The sequence below is a fragment of the Staurois parvus genome, unplaced genomic scaffold (genome assembly GCF_062004578.1).
Source record: "Staurois parvus isolate SC_StPar_1 unplaced genomic scaffold, SC_StPar_1.0 ptg000221l, whole genome shotgun sequence".
NCBI classification, from domain to species: domain Eukaryota; kingdom Metazoa; phylum Chordata; class Amphibia; order Anura; family Ranidae; genus Staurois; species Staurois parvus.
Genome location: NW_028318017.1, coordinates 2,589,921 through 2,611,316, shown reverse-complemented (window position 1 = coordinate 2,611,316; position 21,396 = coordinate 2,589,921). Strand labels below are relative to the sequence as shown.

The window sequence follows — 21,396 nt, the reverse complement described above, 5'->3', positions numbered from 1 at the left end:
GGAGAGGTCAGAGTCTAGGATTACGCCTAGCACCCTGGCATGTGGGGAAAGACCAAAAGCTGGTCTGTTGATCTTTATGGTAAAGTCATGAAGAGAGGATTGGGGAGGAGGAAAAGTTACAAGCTCGGTTTTAGACAGACTGAGTTTGAGGGTGTGATGTGACATCCATATGTCGCTCAGTAGATTTGTGATATCTGAGGGATTGGGGAGTGGAGAGATAGATTTGGGTGTCATCATCACAAAGGTGGTATTGGAAGCCATACACCCCTTACCCCATCCAAGTTGAATTCCCCTAATAAAATCCAAAATACAAGCTAAAGGACTGGTTACGGTTTCCTGGATGCAAGTCTAAATGGAAAATGCGTGTTGCCTGGCTGTGCGGGACAATAGGGGGACCCAAATCTCAAGCGACTCCTATGGGGTAATGCTACAGGGAGATGGGTCTTAAGTTATTCAAACAGGGGAGGTTCAGCATGTTTTTTTTTTTTTTAAGTATGGGAATAACCAATGCATTGTTGATCAGGGAGGGAAAGGTGCTAATGGAGAGGTAGAGGTTGAAGATGTGGGTTAGAGAGTTTAGCAGGAAGGAGGCCACAATAATTGTGAGGGGACAGGGTCCAGGGGACAAATGGTGAGGTGGGCCTCGGAAAGAAGTTTGGGAGCTTCCGCAGTGGTAACAGGGACAAAAGGAGAAGAGTTTTGAGTGTGGTGTTGGGCCTGGTATGCTGGATGGAGGAAAAAGCTTGACACTGGATATCTCATCAGGAATTGTGTCAATCTTTTTCTTGAAATCACTGGCAATCTCCTGGGCAGTAAGTTGGTGGGTGGAGGCAGTGAGGGTGAAGTAAGGAATTAAGGGTGGAAGATAGTGGACAAGGATTGAATATAGGGTTTTTATGAGAGTGGTGTAGTAGGTTTGTTTGGCAGCGTGGAGGCCGGAGTTGTATTTGAAAAGGGTGGATTTGCTGAGGGTGAAGTCTTGTAGGGATTTGTTTTCACACCATGCTCACTCAAGAGCTCGTTTGTGTCTCTTGAGACTTTTGGTGTCCTTTGTTTGCCAGGGTTGTAGCAGGTGAGGCCTGGATCTGTGTGTAGAAAGGAGCAAGTGCATCCCAGGAGGATGAGAGTAAGTTGTAGGCAGGACAGGGCTGCAATTTTATCATAAAGACACTCAGTAGCACAATGAAGAAGGGAAGGGCTGAGATGGTGGAGGTTTCTACAGGTTGGAGGCATTGAAGGTAGAAGACAGTGAGAAACTGATAAAGATGTGATCAGAGAGAGGAAAGGGGGAGTTAGGGAGTGCATGGTTTGTGTCCATTGTGCTAGGTTAAAAGAGGAGGTTAGGTTGAGCAGTTGAGAGGTGTTAACACTGACTGGAATGTTAAGGTCACCAAGGATGATGGAGACCTCAAAGGAGAGAAAGTAGGCTAGCCATGCAGAGAAGTCATCAAGAAAGTGTGACACGAGGCCAAAAGGTGGTAAATTACTGCATTGCGTAGACCAACAGGAAATAAAAGATGAATACAGTGCACTTCAAAAGAGCAGAGGGACAGAGAGGGAGGTGTAGGAAGAATCTGAAAGGTGCTTTCTGGGGAAAGAAGTCCAACTCTGCTCCAATTCCATCCTTTGGGTCTTGGCGAGTGAGTCCAGAGGAGGCCACCATAGGAGAGAGCAGCTGAGGAGTCAGATTCCTAGTTTCTGTAATAGCAAGTAAATAGAGAGAGTGGAAGAGGTAAATGACAGAGGCAAGTTGATTGGGGCATTCCAGAGGGCACATAAAAGGGGAGCTGTCTTGTGGAAGCATGGGAATTGAGATAAGAGATTGAGGGTTGCAGCTGGTGCCAGAGAAGGGAGACTGCTGGTACTGTGGGTGGGCATTTAAAGGTGGAGGGCCAGGGTTTAGGGCAAAAGTCTCCAGAAGTTAGTAGGAGGGTGAGAGTGGGATTTATATGTGGGAAGATGCCACAGTGATTTGGAATCAGTGACATTATCTGGGCTCAGAAAGAGCAGGAGATAAGTGCTGTAACGTTGAGAGGGCAGAAGTAAGGGTGATATGTACAGGTGGAGGGGTGAAGGAATGAAAGTTTGAGGAGGGAGGACATTATAGCAAAAGGGAAAGTTAGCAAGAGCATGTTGGAGGGTGAGGAGAAGAGATGGGAGAGAAAAGAGCATTTTCAGACAACTTGGGGTGGAGCACTACTGTTTGTACTTGCCTTAGTTAAAGTGCCGAATACTTAGGATAAGGAATAGCCAGCTTATACCCCCTCACCAGCCGTCCCAAGCATTGGACTGAATTGATACTTGGATGGACTGGGGGAGGTTAGATAACTATTCAATTAAGGGCTGATAAATGACACATGGTGAAGGTTTTCTGCCCTCAACAAATTGCAAGCAGAGTGGACACAAGATAAGGCACCGTGTTTGATCTCCATCAAGGCTCTAAGAGAGTAAGTTCATGTAATACAGACAAGTATAGACAGCAGTTACAGTAACAAAGACGATGATTCCAGTTATGCAAAATAGCTTAGCGTTTGAGAGAGGAGGGAACATGTGGTTACCGAGGGCAACAGCAAGCAGGTGTCAGTTGCAGACAAAGTAGCTTAGTGTTTGAGAGAGGAGGAAATCAGTGGTTACCTGAACAGTGGAGGAGACTTGATCAGAGGATGGTGAGATGTTCAAAGTGCCATACACTTAGCATTGGAATGGCACTTTGCACAAGGAATGGCCAGCCTGTACCCCTCCACCAGCCTGAACCCCATCGACATGGCTGAATACCCATTTAGTTCAGCCATTCTCTGACCCCCCAAAAAGACAAATTCTGTAGAGACATGGGTTTAGTCCAAACCCAAAGCTCATTCCAAGTGGTCCATTTATTGGTACCTTATTGGTGACCAATGGGAGATGGATTCCCTTATATCAGTGGTCAGTAGAAGAACCCCCTTATATCAGTGGTCAGTAGGAGAAGGACCCCACTTATATCAGTGGTCAGTAGAAGGACCCCCTTATATCATTGATCAGTAGGAGAAGGACCCCCTTATATCAGTGATCAGTAGAAGGACCCCCTTATATCAGTGGTCAGTAGGAGAAGGACCCCCTTATAACAGTGGTCAGTAGAAGGACCCCTTATAACAGTGTTCAGTAGGAAAAGGGCCCCCCTTATATCAGTGATCAGTAGAAGGATCCCCCTTATCAGTGGTCAGTAGAAGGATCCCCCCTATCAGTGGTCAGTAGGAGAAGGACCCCCCTTATATCAGTGGTCAGTAGGAGAAGGACCCCCTTATATCTGTGGTCAGTAGTAGGACCCCCCTTATATCAGTGATAAGTAGAAGGACCCCCTTATATCAGTGGTCAGTAGGAGAAGGACCCCCTTATAACAGTGGTCAGTATAAGGACCCCTTATAACAGTGTTCAGTAGGAGAAGGACCCCCTTATATCAGTGATCAGTAAGAGAAAGACCACTTATATTAGTGATCAGTAGTAGAAGGACCCCCTTATATCAGTGATCAGTAGTAGAAGGACCCCCTTATATCAGTGGTCCGTAGAAGGACCCCTTATATCAGTGTTCAGTAGGAGAAGGACCCCCTTATATCAGTGTTCAGTAGACCCCCCTTATATCAGTGGTCAGTAGAAGAAGGACCACATATATTAGTGATCAGTAGGAAAACTACCCCCTTTTATCAGTGATCAGTAGTAGAAGGGCCCCCTTATATCAGTGGGCAGTAGAAGGACATTCTTAATACTTCATCAGCAGGAAGACTGCCTCCCTTAGAAATCATTGATGTCAGATGTTACTGAGAGACAGGAATTGTTCATTGCTGAAGGAGCCCCTAGAAACTTTTGGAGGACCCCTGGCTGAGAACTTCTATATTTTTGTCCCCCTTGGTGGGAGTGGAGGTGACCCCTCTATAAAGATCTACAGTCCATACCAGGGGCGGACTGACCATTTGGAAACTCGGGCACTGCCCGAGGGCCCGGGGTCAGTAGGGGGCCCCATGAGATGCCCCTGGTACCTTTTTCATAGGCTTTTGCCCCTATTGCCTGGGGGCCCCATGAGTTGTCAGTCCGCTCCTGGTCCATACACACACAGCACAAGGCCGGGGTCACACTACCAGATGATTCTCGGGGCTGCAGTTCCTCTGATCTCCACAAGGTGGTGATCCCACTTCTACCCAGACAGGAAGTCTCTATGGAAGACAGGCAGGAAGTGATGTTGGGTACAGGCAGGAAATTCCATGAGGCATGAAGCAGAAGAGGTAATAAAGTGTTATGTTCTATTTAAACCCAGTAACCTCCGTCATGTCCGTCCTCTCCCTCCATAGTCACGTCCGTCCTCTCCCTCCATAGTCACGTCCGTCCTCTCCCTCCATAGTCACGTCCGTCCTCTCCCTCCATAGTCACGTCCGTCCTCTCCCTCCATAGTCACGTCCGTCCTCTCCCTCCATAGTCACGTCCGTCCTCTCCCTCCATAGTCACGTCCGTCCTCTCCCTCCATAGTCACGTCCGTCCTCTCCCTCCATAGTCACGTCCGTCCTCTCCCTCCATAGTCACGTCCGTCCTCTCCCTCCATAGTCACGTCCGTCCTCTCCCTCCATAGTCCTGTCCGTCCTCTCCCTCCATAGTCCTGTCCGTCCTCTCCCTCCATAGTCCTGTCCGTCCTCTCCCTCCATAGTCCTGTCCGTCCTCTCCCTCCATAGTCCTGTCCGTCCTCTCCCTCCATAGTCCTGTCCGTCCTCTCCCTCCATAGTCCTGTCCGTCCTCTCCCTCCATAGTCCTGTCCGTCCTCTCCCTCCATAGTCCTGTCCGTCCTCTCCCTCCATAGTCCTGTCCGTCCTCTCCCTCCATAGTCCTGTCCGTCCTCTCCCTCCATAGTCCTGTCCGTCCTCTCCCTCCATAGTCCTGTCCGTCCTCTCCCTCCATAGTCACGTCCGTCCTCTCCCTCCATAGTCACGTCCGTCCTCTCCCTCCATAGTCACGTCCGTCCTCTCCCTCCATAGTCACGTCCGTCCTCTCCCTCCATAGTCACGTCCGTCCTCTCCCTCCATAGTCACGTCCGTCCTCTCCCTCCATAGTCACGTCCGTCCTCTCCCTCCATAGTCACGTCCGTCCTCTCCCTCCATAGTCACGTCCGTCCTCTCCCTCCATAGTCACTGTGACATCTTTTATCTCCAGCAGATGATGATACACACATATATAGTGTGGGAACCCAGATTAACCCCTTCAGGGGCACAACATTCCCCCACTTCCGGGGCCGGAACATTCTCCTCATTGTGGAGATGGGTCACCTTCTCACCTCATCGGTCTATACTAATGGATTATATGGCACTTATTAGTGGCGGGGGATGGGGAATTATTTAGGGGGATTGGAATATTTATGTTTAGAATCAAAAAGGATAAAGAGGGAAAAATATCATCCGATTGCCTCTCGGGGGATCAGGAAGGAATTTTTTTCCCAGTAGGAGCAAATTGGATCACGCTTTGCCTTCCTCTGGATCAACTGTGGGTGTAGGATTATAACTTTTATTTTTATGGTTGAACTGGATGGACTTTTGTCTTTTTTCAGCCAGACTAACTATGTACCGAATGTCCTAATAAACCTATTATTCCATAATGACCCCAGTCTCAGATATTTATCCTAAAATGTGATCAGTAAAGTGTCCGGAGAACACAGGAATATAATGTGTGCTGGCAAAGCCCAAAGACAATGTTCATCTTTCAGTTTAGGAGAGGTGGGACGCACCCGGGAGAATTGATTCTGTGAACAGAGCGCCCCCCACAGCTCCTCCTCCCAATGTCCCTTCATCCAGAGTCAGAGAATCCTATGACATCACACTGACCTCACAGCTCCTCCTCTCATGTCCCCTCATCCAGAGTCAAAGAATCCTATGACATCACACTGACCTCACAGCTCCTCCTCCCAATGTCCCTCCAACCACAGTCAGAGAATCATATTACATCACACTGACCTCACAGCTCCTCCCCCCAATGTCCCCCCATCCAGAGTCAGAGAATCCTTTGACATCACACTGACCTCACAGCTCCTCCTCCCAATGTCCCTCCAACCAAAGTCAGAGAATCCTATGACATCACACTGACCTCACAGCTCCTCCCCCCAATGTCCCCCCATCCACAGTCAGAGAATCCTTTGACATCACACTGACCTCACAGCTCCTCCTCCCAATGTCCCCCCATCCAGAGTCAGAGAATCCTATGACATCACACTGACCTCACAGCTCCTCCCCCCAATGTCCCCCCATCCAGAGTCAGAGAATCCTATGACATCACACTGACCTCACAGCTCCTCCTCCCAATGTCCCTCCAACCAGAGTCGGAGAATCCTTTGACATCACACTGACCTCACAGCTCCTCCTCCCAATGTCCCTCCATCCAGAGTCAGAGAATCCTATGACATCACACTGACCTCACAGCTCCTCCTCCCAATATCCATCCATCCAGAGTCAGAGAATCCTATGACATCACACTGACCTCACAGCTCCTCCTCCCAATGTCCCTCCATCCAGAGTCAGAGAATCCTATGGCATAACACTGACCTCACAGCTCCTCCTCCCAATGTCCCTCCATCCAGAGTCAGAGAATCCTATGACATCACACTGACCTCACAGCTCCTCCTCCCAATGTCCATCCATCCAGAGTCAGAGAATCCTATGACATCACACCAACATCACAGCTCCTCCCCCAATATCCTCCATCCAGCTCTTTGTTCTTTTTTTCTGGTGCTCTTAGGATGTAGGCGGACCCTTTGCATCTTCACAACTAAAGCAGAACTGTTGATCCTTCACTAAAACACAGACCTAACTGGAGAGGTGAGGAGGATTCTGGGAATGTAATTTTATTTTACTATTCATTTTATTTGTGACATCTGCTGACAGGAGAGGTGAGCGGTGCCGGGAATTCTGGGACATTCTCCAGTAACAGACAAGGGATGTGTCTGGATGGTGACTGTATCATTGTGTGTGTCAGGTTCCTATAAGGTGTCAGGGTGTCACTGTCTATTTCTCCATGGAGGAGTGGGAGTATTTAGAAGGACACAAGGATCTCTACAAGGACGTCATGATGGACAATCAGCCGCCCCTCACATCACCGGGTAAGAGGAGACTTTATTGTAAAGGAGAGAGCAGTACGGAGGATCCACCTAGATCCCCCATCATCTGATAAACACATAGAAACAATGGATTCAGTCAGTGTGTGTGTTTCCTACAGATGGATCCAGTCATGGGAACCCACCAGAGAGATGTCCCCGTCCTCTGTATTCCCGGGATTCTACACAGGAAGGTCACACCATCCCTCACCATCATCAGGTAGATGAGGAACAATCACTGATAGTATCATTAGGATCTGTACATTATCTGCATTGTTACCATTGATGTCATTTTTATTATATATTCAGAGTGGAATCCTCGGGGATTATAATATTGTTAAAGAAGAGTATAAAGAGGAGGATGAGGAGTATGGAGTGATGGAGGAGTTTTCAGAAGGACACAAGGATATGATGGAGCCACCTAATACCAGGAACCCACCAGAGAGATGTCCCTGTCCTCTGTATTCCCGGGATTCCACACAGGAAGGTCACACCATCCCTCACCATTACAAGGTTGGTGGGACAGAGCATCTAGAACATGGACTTATAGAGACAATATGTGGATTTTTTGTGAGTCACAATAATATTATATTAGCTTATACTTTATGTAACGTACATGTGACATAAATGTGCAGATATGTGTAGATAAGATGTGATCAGTAGCAATATGCAATCGTAACCGTAGTTGCATTCCATTGTCATTAAAGATGTATTCAGTCAGAGGTACTCAGACATGGAGGCTCATCAATTAGTGGCTGAAAAGCCTGCCTTCCTCTGGATGTGACACCTAAGTGCTAATGAGGTTTTGTCACCTTCTGGGGAAACTGGTTTGGAGGAAATGGCTCCAGACATTTTGGCTTCATGACAGCAGAGGGTCTCCGATCTGTCTGGGGAGATAAAAGTATATCCATACATCAAAGGGGTTTGTTTCATCTCTCATAAAAGCTAAAATATTAGTTGCAGAGAGATGGAGATACTTCCTTCTAATAATGCACGCTGTGCGTCACACCGACGTATGAAAACCATATTTGTGGTTTAGGTAGAAGGCCAGGAAAATACAGGAAATGGTTAGGTGGCGCTGGAGTGCGACAGTTGAATAGTGGTACTGTCGCGATCGGACTGGTGTCGGAAATCCAATCCCCGACTTCGTGTTTCAAGCTAGTCTTGGTCCGATTGAACTTGGGCAGGTCAGCACCCAGAACATTCTGTGGGCAGCTCCAGGAAAATCCCCCAGGGTCAATTGGCCGAGGACTAATGTCCTGCCTACGTCCATATCCCCATAAATGGAGTACCCGGACATTGGGACACGGTAATTCGTATGGAGCTGGTTGATCGACCAACGGATTGCTGACTTTTCTGGCTTGCTCCAGTCGCAGGATAAATCTCGGTGAAGTTTTACTTCTGTCTTTTATTCTATAGTGAATAGTCATTTGTGTGTCTTCTTGTATTTTTTGTATTTTCTGTAACTTTTTATACTTTGTACATATTTTATGCACTGCCCACTTTTGGGATATTAAATCTTAAAATTAATTAGTGACTTCTGTGTATTTAAGCACGTGCTCATATCTTCAGAGAGATTAGATTGCAAAGATTAGATTGTATTGGATTAGATTAGATTGTATTGTATTTTAGTGCCTTTAAACACTCGGTTAAGCTCATTGCCAATCTGTATGCAATTGCACTGCATGTGGGCAGATTGCATGCAGATTGTAAAGGTAACAGATCGGCCAGACGGAGATCTGTGTGTGGGGTGTCTCAGCAGACTGTTCTGTGGATAAACTGCTGGGTGGTGGCATGCTACCTTTTGTGCCAGATGGAGATCTGTGTGTGTGTGTGTGGTGGCCTAGCAGGCTAGTCTGCGGTCAAACTGTTGGGTGGTGGCAAGCTACCATTTGTTTTGTGTCTGGTGTGGGGGTGTGTGGACAGTGGAAGAGTGATTAACACCGGGTTTCAAGCTGTAGGATAGCTGGAGGGACCCTAGAGGGTGTGTAATTACTAAGTTGCTCCTCAACTCTAATCAGTGCACCAGATTGTATGTAAGATTTGTATCTGCCTGTGTGTGGTCGACCAGCTGGATTTGAGTGGAGTCTCCCACTGGTGGTGACCAAAATGTAGTACGGGCTGTGGAAGTACATCACGGCTGATCTTATATACGGTTTTATATATTCAAAGTTAAGTCCTCCTTGTTCCCTCTTACCCCAAGTCACGGCCGCACGTGCGCACCTCGGTTAGCTAGTTGCTGTGGGCGTGGCGTGTGGGGGTACTCATGACACTTTACAGATGTTATTTTCTCTCATTCTCTTGATTTAGAGTGGAGATCCAATCGATATAAAAGTTGAGGTTAAATCAGAAGAAGAAGAGGCGTATGTGAGGGATGATCAGCAGTCTATGGAGGAGGATGGAATAACGGGGACATTTATAGAGGAGGACACTCCTACAGAGATCAGCACAGGTGGGTCATGAACACTAAATCCATTCCTCCACCCATACTGCTCACTGATTGGTCCAGAGTAGGGCGGGGACTGGGTGATATCAGCCTGTAATCCCCTGGTCACTTTCCTGAGCTGTGTTCCCCGTCCTGTATTCCTGGATTTCTCTCGGATAATCTTCCTTCTCTGTGCTGCAGACACAATTTATGTATCTAGACTGGATTTATGGAGGTTCTGGGGTTCAGCTGGCAGAAAAATGTTCATTTTCACCATAGATGTCTATGGACATAGACATGTGATTTAGGTCTCCTTCCCCATGCCCGGGTCCAGCAAAATCTCTGACAGAATAATTCTCCCAGGGTTACTTGTTCTCCTTGCTGGCTGTGCCGGGTGGAGGGATATGTCTGTAGTGTCTCAGGCCCAAGTCACTGAGTGCAGTCTCAGGAGATGGGAGGCAGCGGTGTGGGACCTCTGCAACTTGTCTACAGTAAACATTTAAGCTTCTATTGATTGCCAATATTATGAGTCCTGACCCTTACACTGTATCATTTATATTGTACATTACATACTCCTGACCCCTGCACTATATACTCTATGCTGTACATTACATACTCCTGACCCCTGCACTATATACTCCATGTTGTACATTACATACTCCTGACCCCTGCACTATATACTCCATGTTGTACATTACATACTCCTGACCCCTGCACTATATACTGTATGTTGTACATTACATACTCCTGACCCCTGCACTATACAGTGGGGAAAATAATTATTTTATCCCCTGCAGATTTTGTAAATGTGCCCATTTACAAAGAAATGAAGGGTCTATATCGTTTGTCATACGTGTATTTTAAATTGTAGAGACAAAATATCAACCAAAAATCCAGAAACAATGCACGATACAAATGTTATAAATGGAGTGGCAGTTCAGTGAGTAAAATAAGTATTCGATCCCCGAGCAAAAGAAGACTTAGTACTTGTGGAGGAACCCTTGTTGGCGAGCACAGAGGTCAGACGTTTCTTGTAGTTGGTTCCCAGGTTTGCAGACATCTCAGGAGGGATTTTGGTCCACTCTTCCTTACAGATCTTCTCTAAATCCTGAAGGTTTCTTGGCTGTTGCTTGGCAACACAAAGTTTCAGCTCCCTCCATAAATGTTCTATAGGATGAAGGTCTGGAGACTGGCTAGGCCACTCCATGACCATAACGTGCTATTTCTTGAGCCATTCCTTTGTTGCATTGGGGGTGTATTTTGGGTCATTGTCATACTGGAAAACCCATCCACGACCAATCTTCAGTGTTCTGGCTGAGGAAAGAAGGTTCTAATCAAAGTTTTCACAATACATGGCCCCGTCCATTGGCCCCTCATGGCAGCAACATTGTTCTGTACCTTTAGCAGAGAAACAGCCCCAAAGCATAATGTTTCCACCTCCGTGCTTGACTGTAGTGATGGTGTTCTTAGGGTCATAGTCAGAATTTTACTTCCTTTAAACACGGCGAGTCAAGTTAATGCCAAAGAGCTCAATTTTGGTCTCCTCTGACCACAGCACTTTCTCCCAATCCTTCTCTGAATCATTTAGATGTTCATTGGCAAACTTCAGACAGGCCTGTACATGTACCTTCTTGAGGAGTGGGACCTTGCGGGCACTGTAGGATTTCAGTCCAAGGCAGCAGATTGTATTGCCAATGGTTTGGTGACTGTGGTCCCAACTGCCTTGAGATCATTCACAAGCTCCTCCCATGTAGTTCTGGGCTGATCCCTCACTTTTCTTATGATCATCTTTACCCCATGAGGTGACATTCTGCATGGAGCTCCAGACTGAGGGCAATTGATGGTTACTTTGTTCCATTTGTGAATAATCGCTCCAACAGTTGTCTCCTTCTCACCAAGCTTCTTGCTGGTGGTCTTGTAGCCCATTCCAGCCTTGTGCAGGTCTACAATCATGTCTTTGACATCCTTTGACAGCTCTTTGGTCCTGCCCATGGTGGTGCCCAAGAAAGAGATTCTGTGGACAGGTGTCTTTTATACACATAATGAGTTGTCGTTAGCAGCACTTTATATTGACAGGACTGATCTGTGACCACATGAGCACCTAGCCAGTCTGTGGGAGCCAGAATCATTGTTGGTTGGTGGGGGATCAAATACTTATTTTACTCACTGAACTGCAACTCAATTTATAACATTTGGATTGTGGTTTGTTTGGATTTTAGGTTGATATCCTGTCTGTCTCATTTAAAATACATCTATGATAAAAATTATAGACCCTTCATTTCCCTGTAAGTGGCCAAATGTACACAATCTGCAGGGAGTCAAATCATTATTGTCTCCACTGTATACTCTGTGTTGTACATTACGCACTCCTGACCCCTGCACTATATACTCTGTTGTACAATACATTATCTGACTGTATAGTCATAACTTTTGTTTCTGATATAATAAATTGTACATTAAATAGGCCTTACTTATATTGCTCCCATTTCCTCCCAGCTGGACATTTTATATCGGATGATGTGATTGGAGCACAGACTTTTACATGGTGATAATAATGTGATAACATCCTCCAACTTTGGACCCTTAAACAGAAAGTGATAATGAGGGAGGAGTCAAAACCCCAATGATGGTGGTCTTCAGGATCAGTCCAGTCTTCATCTTGGTTGTTCTCCCCCCATCCTCACTCTCTGACCTCTGGTGGGGCTCAGCCCCGCTGTTCTTCATGACTAAATCATGGACTAAATAAGGAAGTGCAGTACTTCTTGTGTTGGGAAGATGGCGATGAGTGATAGAGGGGGTGGGGACCCTCGTCCTATAATCCCCTCATCACTGTCCCTCCTATAAAAGACAGTTCTGGTTGTTTCCTCACTCTCTGACTAAGGTCTATGAATAAAGAAATGACCTGGTAGGAGATCAGAGGAGCCATTTCCTAGTTCCCTTGAAGGTGGAATTGTAAGCTCCTCAGAGACCAAGCTGCCTGATGTGGGCGGAGTCCTGGTTTGGGGGAACCAATCAGCTCCTGTCTAGTAATCCTCTTTGTCTTTGTATTTTAGTCCATGGCCGGGAGATGAGGAAAACCTCCGAGGATTGTCTCACTTTGTCTCCAGACTGGAAAGTAGAAGATGAGGACATCACACAGTATAGTCCAGGAGAAAACCCGGCTCCCTCCAATGTCCATCCTGAGGAACCTCAGACTGTGCGGGACCGGGCCGGCCTTCCAAGAGGGAAGAGTTTCTCCTGTACTGAGTGCGGGAAGGGGTTCCTTTCTAAATCCCGTCTTAATGTGCATAAAAGATCTCACACGGGGGAGAAGCCGTATTCCTGTCCTGAGTGTGGGAAGTGTTTTTCACAGAACTCCAATCTTTACAAACATCAGAGATTGCATACGGGTCAAAAGCCATATTCCTGTTCTGAGTGTGGGAAATGTTTTTCAGAGAAGTTCAATCTTTACACACATCAAAGATCTCACTCAGGTGTGAAGTCGTATTCCTGTTCTGAGTGCGGGAAATGTTTTTCACAGAAGTCCAGTCTTTACACACATCAGAAATCTCACACGGGTGCAAAGCCGTATTCCTGTTCTGAATGCGGGAAATGTTTTTCACAGACGTCCACTCTTTACACACATCAGAGATTGCATACGGGGCAAAAGCCATATTCCTGTCCTGAGTGTGGTAAATGTTTTTCAGACAATTCCAGTGTTTACACACATCGGAAATTGCACACAGGGCAGAAGACATATTCTTGTTCTGAGTGCGGAAAATGCTTTTTACAGAAGTCTAATCTTTACAAACATCAGAGATCTCACACGGGGGAAAAGCCGTATTCCTGTCCTGAGTGCGGGAAATGTTTTTCACTAAAAGCCAGTCTTTACACACATCAGAGATTGCATACAGGGGAGAAGCCATATTCCTGTCCTGAGTGCAGGAAATGTTTTTCACAGAAGTCTAGTCTTGACATACATCAGAGATCTCATACGGGAGAGAAGCCATATTCATGTCCCGAGTGTGGGAAATGTTTTTCAGACAAGTCCAGTCTTTACAAACACCAGAGATCTCACACGGGGGAGAAACCTTATTCATGTCCCGAGTGTGGGAAATGTTTTTCAGTGAAGTCCAGTCTTTCCAGACATCAGAGATCTCACACAGGGGATAAGCTACTTTCCTGTCCTGAGTGAGGGAAATGTTCCTCACTGAAGTCCTGTCTCCCTGTACATCAGGGGTCCCACACAACCCTGGAGGTGTATTAGTGCGGGAAATGTCTTCTAGATGAATGTTGCTGGACATCCCAGCTCTCATGTGGGGAAGAAGCACCCCCTGATATACACCTCAGATATACTCCATGGCTGATCTTCATCATGGAATGAACAGTTCATAAGGAGATCAGAGGTCCCCAGAGACATGGATGAAGTGGTCACAATACAATACTATGATGGAAATCTATCAATTTCTTATGTTTCACCACAAATTGAATAAATAAAGCAAATGTGAAGCCAAAAGTTGAATTGTGTGGTTCTCCGATGACGAGGGAAATGACAGATGTGGATGTCACCAACACTTCTTCATGATGAAGCACATAGCACCTCGGGGTACAACACCGGGGGGATTCCCAGAATCCTATGACCCCCAATTCAGAGGATCACCCAGCACTTGTCTATCAATCTGAGATCTCCAGCTTTCCTCCAACCCCCATGTCAGACGATGGCTGTGCTGTGTCCCATCAGATCGCTGTGCAGATAGACTCAGTGTGATATAGTAGAATGACAAAGGAAAAGACGCTCTCCATGGTGACATCCTGATAAAATACCAATGTATCCGCTTCCCCTCCCCCTATAGAAGAAATACTGCTACAGGGCAGCAGGGTTGCGCTAGATCACCTATATATATGTGGTGTTGTAGTTCCGGGTAGGGGGCGCACGCCCTACCTGCACCGCCATTCACGCCTCGGCTGTCAGTCACTGGGTTCCGGATGGTGATTACTCGCTGGCACCCGGTGTTCACCGAGTATCTCTGACCAGGGAGAGACCTGTGTATAAACAACACACATCTCTCCCCTGTCAGCTCCTACACACTGCTTTGTATGGCTCTGCATAGCAGCATGCACACAGTGAAACGCACAGTTTACCATTTGATTGCTCCTCATGTTAACCCCTTCCTGCCCAGTGTCATTAGTATAGTGTCAGTGCTTTTTATTAGCATTGATGTCACTGGGGATGTCAGTGACACCAAGTCAGTTCCCCCCAGTGTCAGAATGCCCACCACAGTCCTGCTATAAGTCGCTGATTGCAGCCATTACTAGTAAAAAAAAATAAATTGCAGTATATATACTGATATAACTTTCACATAAACCAATTAATTTACACGTATTGGGATTTTTTTTAGCAAAGCCACGAAGCAGAATACATTTTGTCCTAAATTTATAACAAAATTAGATTTTATAAATTTTGTTTTACTGGACATGTTTAATAGCAAAAAGTAAAAAATATAGTGTTTTTTTTTTAAAATGTCAGTTTTTTTTGTTTATAGAGCAAAAAATAAAAAACACAGTGGTGATCAAATACCACCAAAAGAAAGCTCTATTTGTGTGAAAAAAAGGACATAAATTTCATTTGGTTGCAGCGTTGCATGACTGCGCAATTGTCAGTTAAAGTAATGCAGTGCCGTATTGCAAAAAATGGCCTGGTCAGGAAGGGGGGTAAATCCTCTGGAGGGCGAGGGGTTAAGCATGTGGAGAGGTGCAGTGCGGGTGCGGGGGCAGTGAACACACTAGTCTTGTTGCAATAAAACTTGAACTTTCATTGAGCAGAATTCCAATGTTACAAACACCCCGGTAGGAGAGTGATGCTGTAGTGAAATAACTCACATTTCAAAGCAGTCAAAGATGTGGCTGAGGAGAGGTGCCAACAGCGTCTGTTTCAGAGGGTGAAGTATGGACTGGCCAGTTTGATCCCATGAGAGGAGAATTCTTTTCAGGTTAATGAGTCTGTTGCCTTTCCACCTCCACTCTAGGAACTTTCCCTACTGCTAGTTACTTTCCCTAACAAGCAGGGTCTCACTCCCTACACTAGCCACTCGCAAAATGAGTGCCAAAACCCTGGAGCAGGGACCTATAAAAACTTTGCTTACCCAAGATGGCCACCAAAGGTCACATGGCCATAGTTTAGCCAACCAGAAGGCTGCTCCATTGCCCCAGGAAACCATAGAGAAACTTTTTCCCCTGGACTCCCTCTCTAGGCTGTGGTGCCACCCGGGTCGAGCGCCACCTACAGTGGAGAAAGCAGACTTCACCTGCCTCAAGCACCTCACCCATAATGAATACAACTTTTATTCTGCCCCACATAAGATGTCCTCTGGCTTGGACTACTTCCTCATCTCTGCCCCCTTCTCCCTAATCTGCTTAACCCTGACATAAACCCAATCACCTGGTCAGATCATGCTTCTGTTAGCCTGGACATACTGATCTCTGACTCAGGAACCAAATCCCACCACTGGAGTATAAATGAGTCCCTCCTTCAGGTCCCAGAAATCCGGGATACACTTCCCTTCGCTCTGACCGAATTTGTTCAGCTTAATACTGGCTCAGTGTACAAGGCGTCTACCCTGTGGGAGGCACATAAAGCTTTCTTCTGAGGTCAATGCATTTCCACATTCACCCGTCTGAAACGTGATAAGAATCGGTCCAGACTCCTTCTTTTACACCAACTAGAGAGGAGCAGCTTTAGCGCCATCCCAGTGTTACGCCTTTGCCTGGTGTCACAGCTGCAAAACCAAATCAGAGAATTAGATAGACATACGGGACTAAAATCTCTGGACTCAACAGGAAATGTATGACTGATCCAATAAGTCACATGTGATGATGGAGAACAAAGTCAGAGTTAGGCCACCACAATCCATCCCCCACTGATCACTCCAACAAGACGGTTCCCCCATTTACTGCCCCTATACTATGGCTGGGACCTGTGCCAAGTTTCATCATAACTTGTATGACGGCCTTACAGCGGGCGAGCACCCACCTTATAGTCCAGAAACATCTGACGGATTTACTGCCTCTTTACAGACACCCAAACTGAACTCCTCTGATCTGAAACTTTTATCTCTGACATAACTATTGAGGAACTCATGGAGGTTATTGAAAAATTCCCCCTTCATAAATCTCCAGGTCCTGATGGACTCCTATCAATATTACAGGAAATTCTCTCCAATATTGGCCCCCCTACCTACTAGACCTTTATCACTCTTTACTCAAGGGGGATTCCCCATTCAGACTTTATGCATTCTTACATCACAGTCTTTCCAAAGCCCGGTAAAATCTCACCTCCCCAGATAATTACCGGCCGATAACATGGATTATTTCTGATTATACCATTTTCACAAAGATTCTAGCCAACAGGCTTTCCCGGCTCCTTCCATGACTTATCCAGAGACCAGGTTGAGATTATCCCAACTAGACAAGCAGGGGACAACACCCGATGGATGGAAAACCTGGATGGCATTCTCAACAAAACTCAGACACCTGCACTGCTATGGAGCTGAGATGCCCAAAAGGAGTTGGATAGGTTAGGTTGGCCCTACATGTTAGTGTCCTTGACTTGTGTTGGCTTCATGGGCACTTTTTTAAATGCCATCCGGTATACTCTCACCCCACATTTTTCTTTTCCACTTTTTTTCCTATTATTATACATTATTTATATAGCGCCAAAAGATTTGCTCAGCACTGTACATTATAGTGGGGGACAGAACATGAGACAATACAGTAACAAGACAAAACACGAGGGGTTCGAGGGCCCTGCTCTTTTGATCTTACAATCCTATGAGCAATGGCACCAGACAGGGATGTCCGCTCTCACCCCTATTACTTGTTCTGTGCCTAGAACCCCCAGCAGCTGCTATACATTCAAATGTGGACACTCATGAGGCGTCCTTGTGTCACAGGGAATATAAATGATCACTATTTATGGATGACATCCTTTTGACCTTGACTGAACCTCATAGTTCCCTTCCAGTGCTCCACCAAACATTAACTGCCTTTAGCAAACTATTGGGCTACAAAATAAATATATCCAAGATGGAAGCACTTCCCTTACATATCCCCAGTATGACCTTCCCTTCAGTCTGCTTATCCATACCATTGGTGTACTCAGGCATTTGGGTGTTTATATAACAGACGGGTACTCTTTATTATATCAAACTAACTACCTACCTACAAAGTGATGAAGGTTTGGTATGGAACACCTGAAGTGCTCCATGCCTGGAACCTTACCCCAGGCTATGGAGGTGCCGTCAAGGCGAGGGCTCATTATTCCATATACTATGGCAATGTCCTACCCTCCAGCCCTAAAATCTCTGCATGAGAGAGTTCTTGATGTGTCTCTTCCTAATGACCCCGTTCATTTTCTATTGGGGTTACCTTTTTTTGGGAATCTTTAAACAGTCTAAGGCAGTGGTTCTCAACCTTTCTAATGCCGCGACCCTTTAATACAGTTCCTCATGTTGTGGTGACCCCCAACCATAAAATTATTTTCGTTGCTACTTCATAACTGTAATTTTGCAGTGGGAGGACTAGCGCCCCATCACTGATGTCAGTGGGATGAATAGTGTCCCATCGTTGGTATCAGTGGGAGGAGTAGTGCCCCATCATTGGTGTCAGTGGGAGGAATAGTGTCCCATCATTGGTGTCAGTGGGAGGAATAGTGCCCCATCATTGGTGTCAGTGGGAGGAATAGTGCCCCATCATTGGTGTCAGTGGGAGGAATAGTGCTCCATCATTGGTGTCAGTGGGAGGAATAGTGCCCAATCATTGGCGTCAGTGGGAGGAATAGTGCCCCATCATTGGCGTCAGTGGGAGGAATAGTGTCCCATCATTGGTGTCAGTGGGAGGAATAGTGTCCCATCATTGGTGTCAGTGGGAGGAATAGTGTCCCATCATTGGTGTCAGTGGGAGGAATAGTGTCCCATCATTGGTGTCAGTGGGGGGAATAGTGCCCCATCATTGGTATCAGTGGGGGGAATAGTGCTCCATCATTGGTATCAGTGGGAGGAATAGTGCCCCATCATTGGTATCAGTGGGAGGAATAGTGCCCCATCATTGGTGTCAGTGGAAGGAATAGTGCCCCATCATTAGTATCAGTGGGAGGAATAGTGCCCCATCATTGGTGTCAGTGGAAGGAATAGTGCCCCATCATTGGTATGAGTGGGAGGAATAGTGCCCCATCATTAGTATCAGTGGGAGGAATAGTGCCCCATCATTGGTATGAGTGGGAGGAATAGTGCCCCATCATTGGTGTCAGTGGAAGGAATAGTGCCCCATCATTGGTATGAGTGGGAGGAATAGTGCCCCATCATTGGTATGAGTGGGAGGAATAGTGCCCCATCATTGGTGTCAGTGGAAGGAATAGTGCCCCATCATTGGTATGAGTGGGAGGAATAGTGCCCCATCATTGGTATGAGTGGGAGGAATAGTGCCCCATCATTGGTATGAGTGGGAGGAATAGTGCCCCATCATTGGTGTCAGTGGGAGGAATAGTGCCCCATCATTGGTATCAGTGGGAGGAATAGTGCCCCATCATTGGTATCAGTGGGAGGAATAGTGCCCCATCATTGGCGTTAGTGGGAGGAATAGTGCCCCATCGTTGGTGTCAGTGGGGGGAGGAATAGTGCCCCATCGTTGGTGTCAGTGGGGGGAGGAATAGTGCCCCATCGTTGGTGTCAGTGGGGGGAGGAATAGTGCCCCATCGTTGGTGTCAGTGGGGGGAGGAATAGTGCCCCATCGTTGGTGTCAGTGGGGGGAGGAATAGTGCCCCATCGTTGGTGTCAGTGGGAGGAATAGTGCCCCATCATTGGCGTTAGTGGGAGGAATAGTGCCCCATCGTTGGTGTCAGTGGGGGGAGGAATAGTGCCCCATCGTTGGTGTCAGTGGGGGGAGGAATAGTGCCCCATCGTTGGTGTCAGTGGGGGGAGGAATAGTGCCCCATCGTTGGTGTCAGTGGGGGGAGGAATAGTGCCCCATCGTTGGTGTCAGTGGGGGGAGGAATAGTGCCCCATCGTTGGTGTCAGTGAGGGGAGGAATACTGTCTCATCGTTGGTGTCAGTAGGGGGAGGAATAGTGCCCCATCGTTGGTGTCAGTGGGGGGAGGAATAGTGCCCCATCGTTGGTGTCAGTGAGGGGAGGAATAGTGCCCCATCGTTGGTGTCAGTGGGGGGAGGAATAGTGCCCCATCGTTGGTGTTAGTGACATAAATGATGGGGCACTATCCCTTCCACTGACACCAATGATACTTACCTTGCTGACTCCTGCTCCAGCCTGGGCTCGCTCTCTCCCTCTCCCATCTACAGCCAGCATACCTGGCTGCAGCAGCAAAATTTGCACTTACCTGTCAGCTGTCTTCCTTCTCTGGCCTCTCTCTTCACTCGTTCCTGCAGCTCCCTCGATCTTCTTCGATCTCCGCGCGCTGCCGCTCGGCTCCTCCTCTCCAAGCTCCACCTTCTCGCCGGTGATTGGCCGCCTGTGTGCCTCTCCTGAGCTACAGTTCCGGTGGCCAATCAGCGGCGAGGAGGCGGTGACAGGGGCAGCATATCATCCCGCCCACACATCGCCGGAGACAGCAGCGGTGTCTCGGTTCCTAAGACCATCGGAAATATGAGTTTTCCGATGGTCTTAGGCGACCCCTGGGAAATGGTCGTTCGACCCCCGAAGGGGTCGCGACCCCCAGGTTGAGAACCGCTGGTCTAAGGAATTAGCCCACCATATTTTATTGGTGTCAGATGAGTTTTCTCTAAGTCTTGGCTTTCTAACCCCACACTCAGCTTCCGTATACTATAACATTGGTTCCAGGCATGGAACACCTTACACCAACCCAAGCTGACCAGCTGGACCTGTTCCATAAAGTATGGGACCATCCGGAACATGGTTTGCCGTCTCCTCCTTCCCCACCTCCAATGCAGTTCACCTGATCTCAATTGGAATGACTGGTGACTGCATTGGTTTGTGGTGTGAATGGATCTGAACCTCCTTTTGTCACCTCTTCCTTTATATCTCGGTTGAATATACAGATGTTGTTACGTTCAGCACTTTGTTGGCTGTCTTGGTTGTACATTACTATAATATGTCTGCTGTCCAAGTAAGATGAGTGCACATTGCAGGCCAATGTCTTCTGTTCATCACCCTACTGGTCAATGATGATCAACACAATGGATGAGATTATTTTTTTATTATCTTTTCTTCGTGTTCTTCTTTGTACCAAGTTTGATGTACAATTACTTTTTGTAACATGCAATAAAAATATTAATAATAAGGATCTCTTGACATTTAGGGGTCCATTCATAAAAAAAATTGCATAACAATTTATTCGGCAAGAGTGCGTGTCCATTCCTTCTGTGTGACTGGGGGAATGATGGATGTTATTAGGATATTTGCTGGTCGAATGATTTCCATTGATTTAAAATGAAAAATACCACGTGCCACTAGATGGAGATTATTGCTAAAATACCATCTAAAGGCCAAATGTGGTATTTTCCATATTAACCATTAGCCGCCCGGCCTATAGCTGTTTGGCAGCCGCAAAAATGCTGTAGCTTTCCGGGTGCACGCCATTTGGCGTCCTCCCGCCCATGCGCAATTCGCGCGGTTGCAGAGCCGTGCTGCGGCGCGATCTGTCACCGGCCGTGTACCTCAGACACGGCCGATGACAGATCTGAGTACCGGCCCCCGTTACCATGTGACCTGCTGCGACCAATCAGCAGGTCATATGACAGTTGTATACAATGGATGGCTTCATTCATGCCATCCATTGTATACTAGTGCCTAGCTGTGAATGGTCACAGCGGGTCACATGCACATGTCATGTGATTAGCCGTGGCCAAATCACAGCAAAGCACAAAAA

The 21,396-nt window shown here is 46.9% G+C and overlaps 1 protein-coding gene and 1 pseudogene across 1 annotated transcript in view; one reads left to right on the top strand and one right to left on the bottom strand.

Moving 5' to 3' along the window:
* LOC149460775 (uncharacterized) overlaps positions 1-21,396 on the bottom strand; it is an 83,697-nt gene that overhangs the window by 54,367 nt on the left and 7,934 nt on the right. The window lies entirely within an intron of this gene.
* LOC149460776 (uncharacterized) lies at positions 12,498-14,016 on the top strand (annotated as a pseudogene).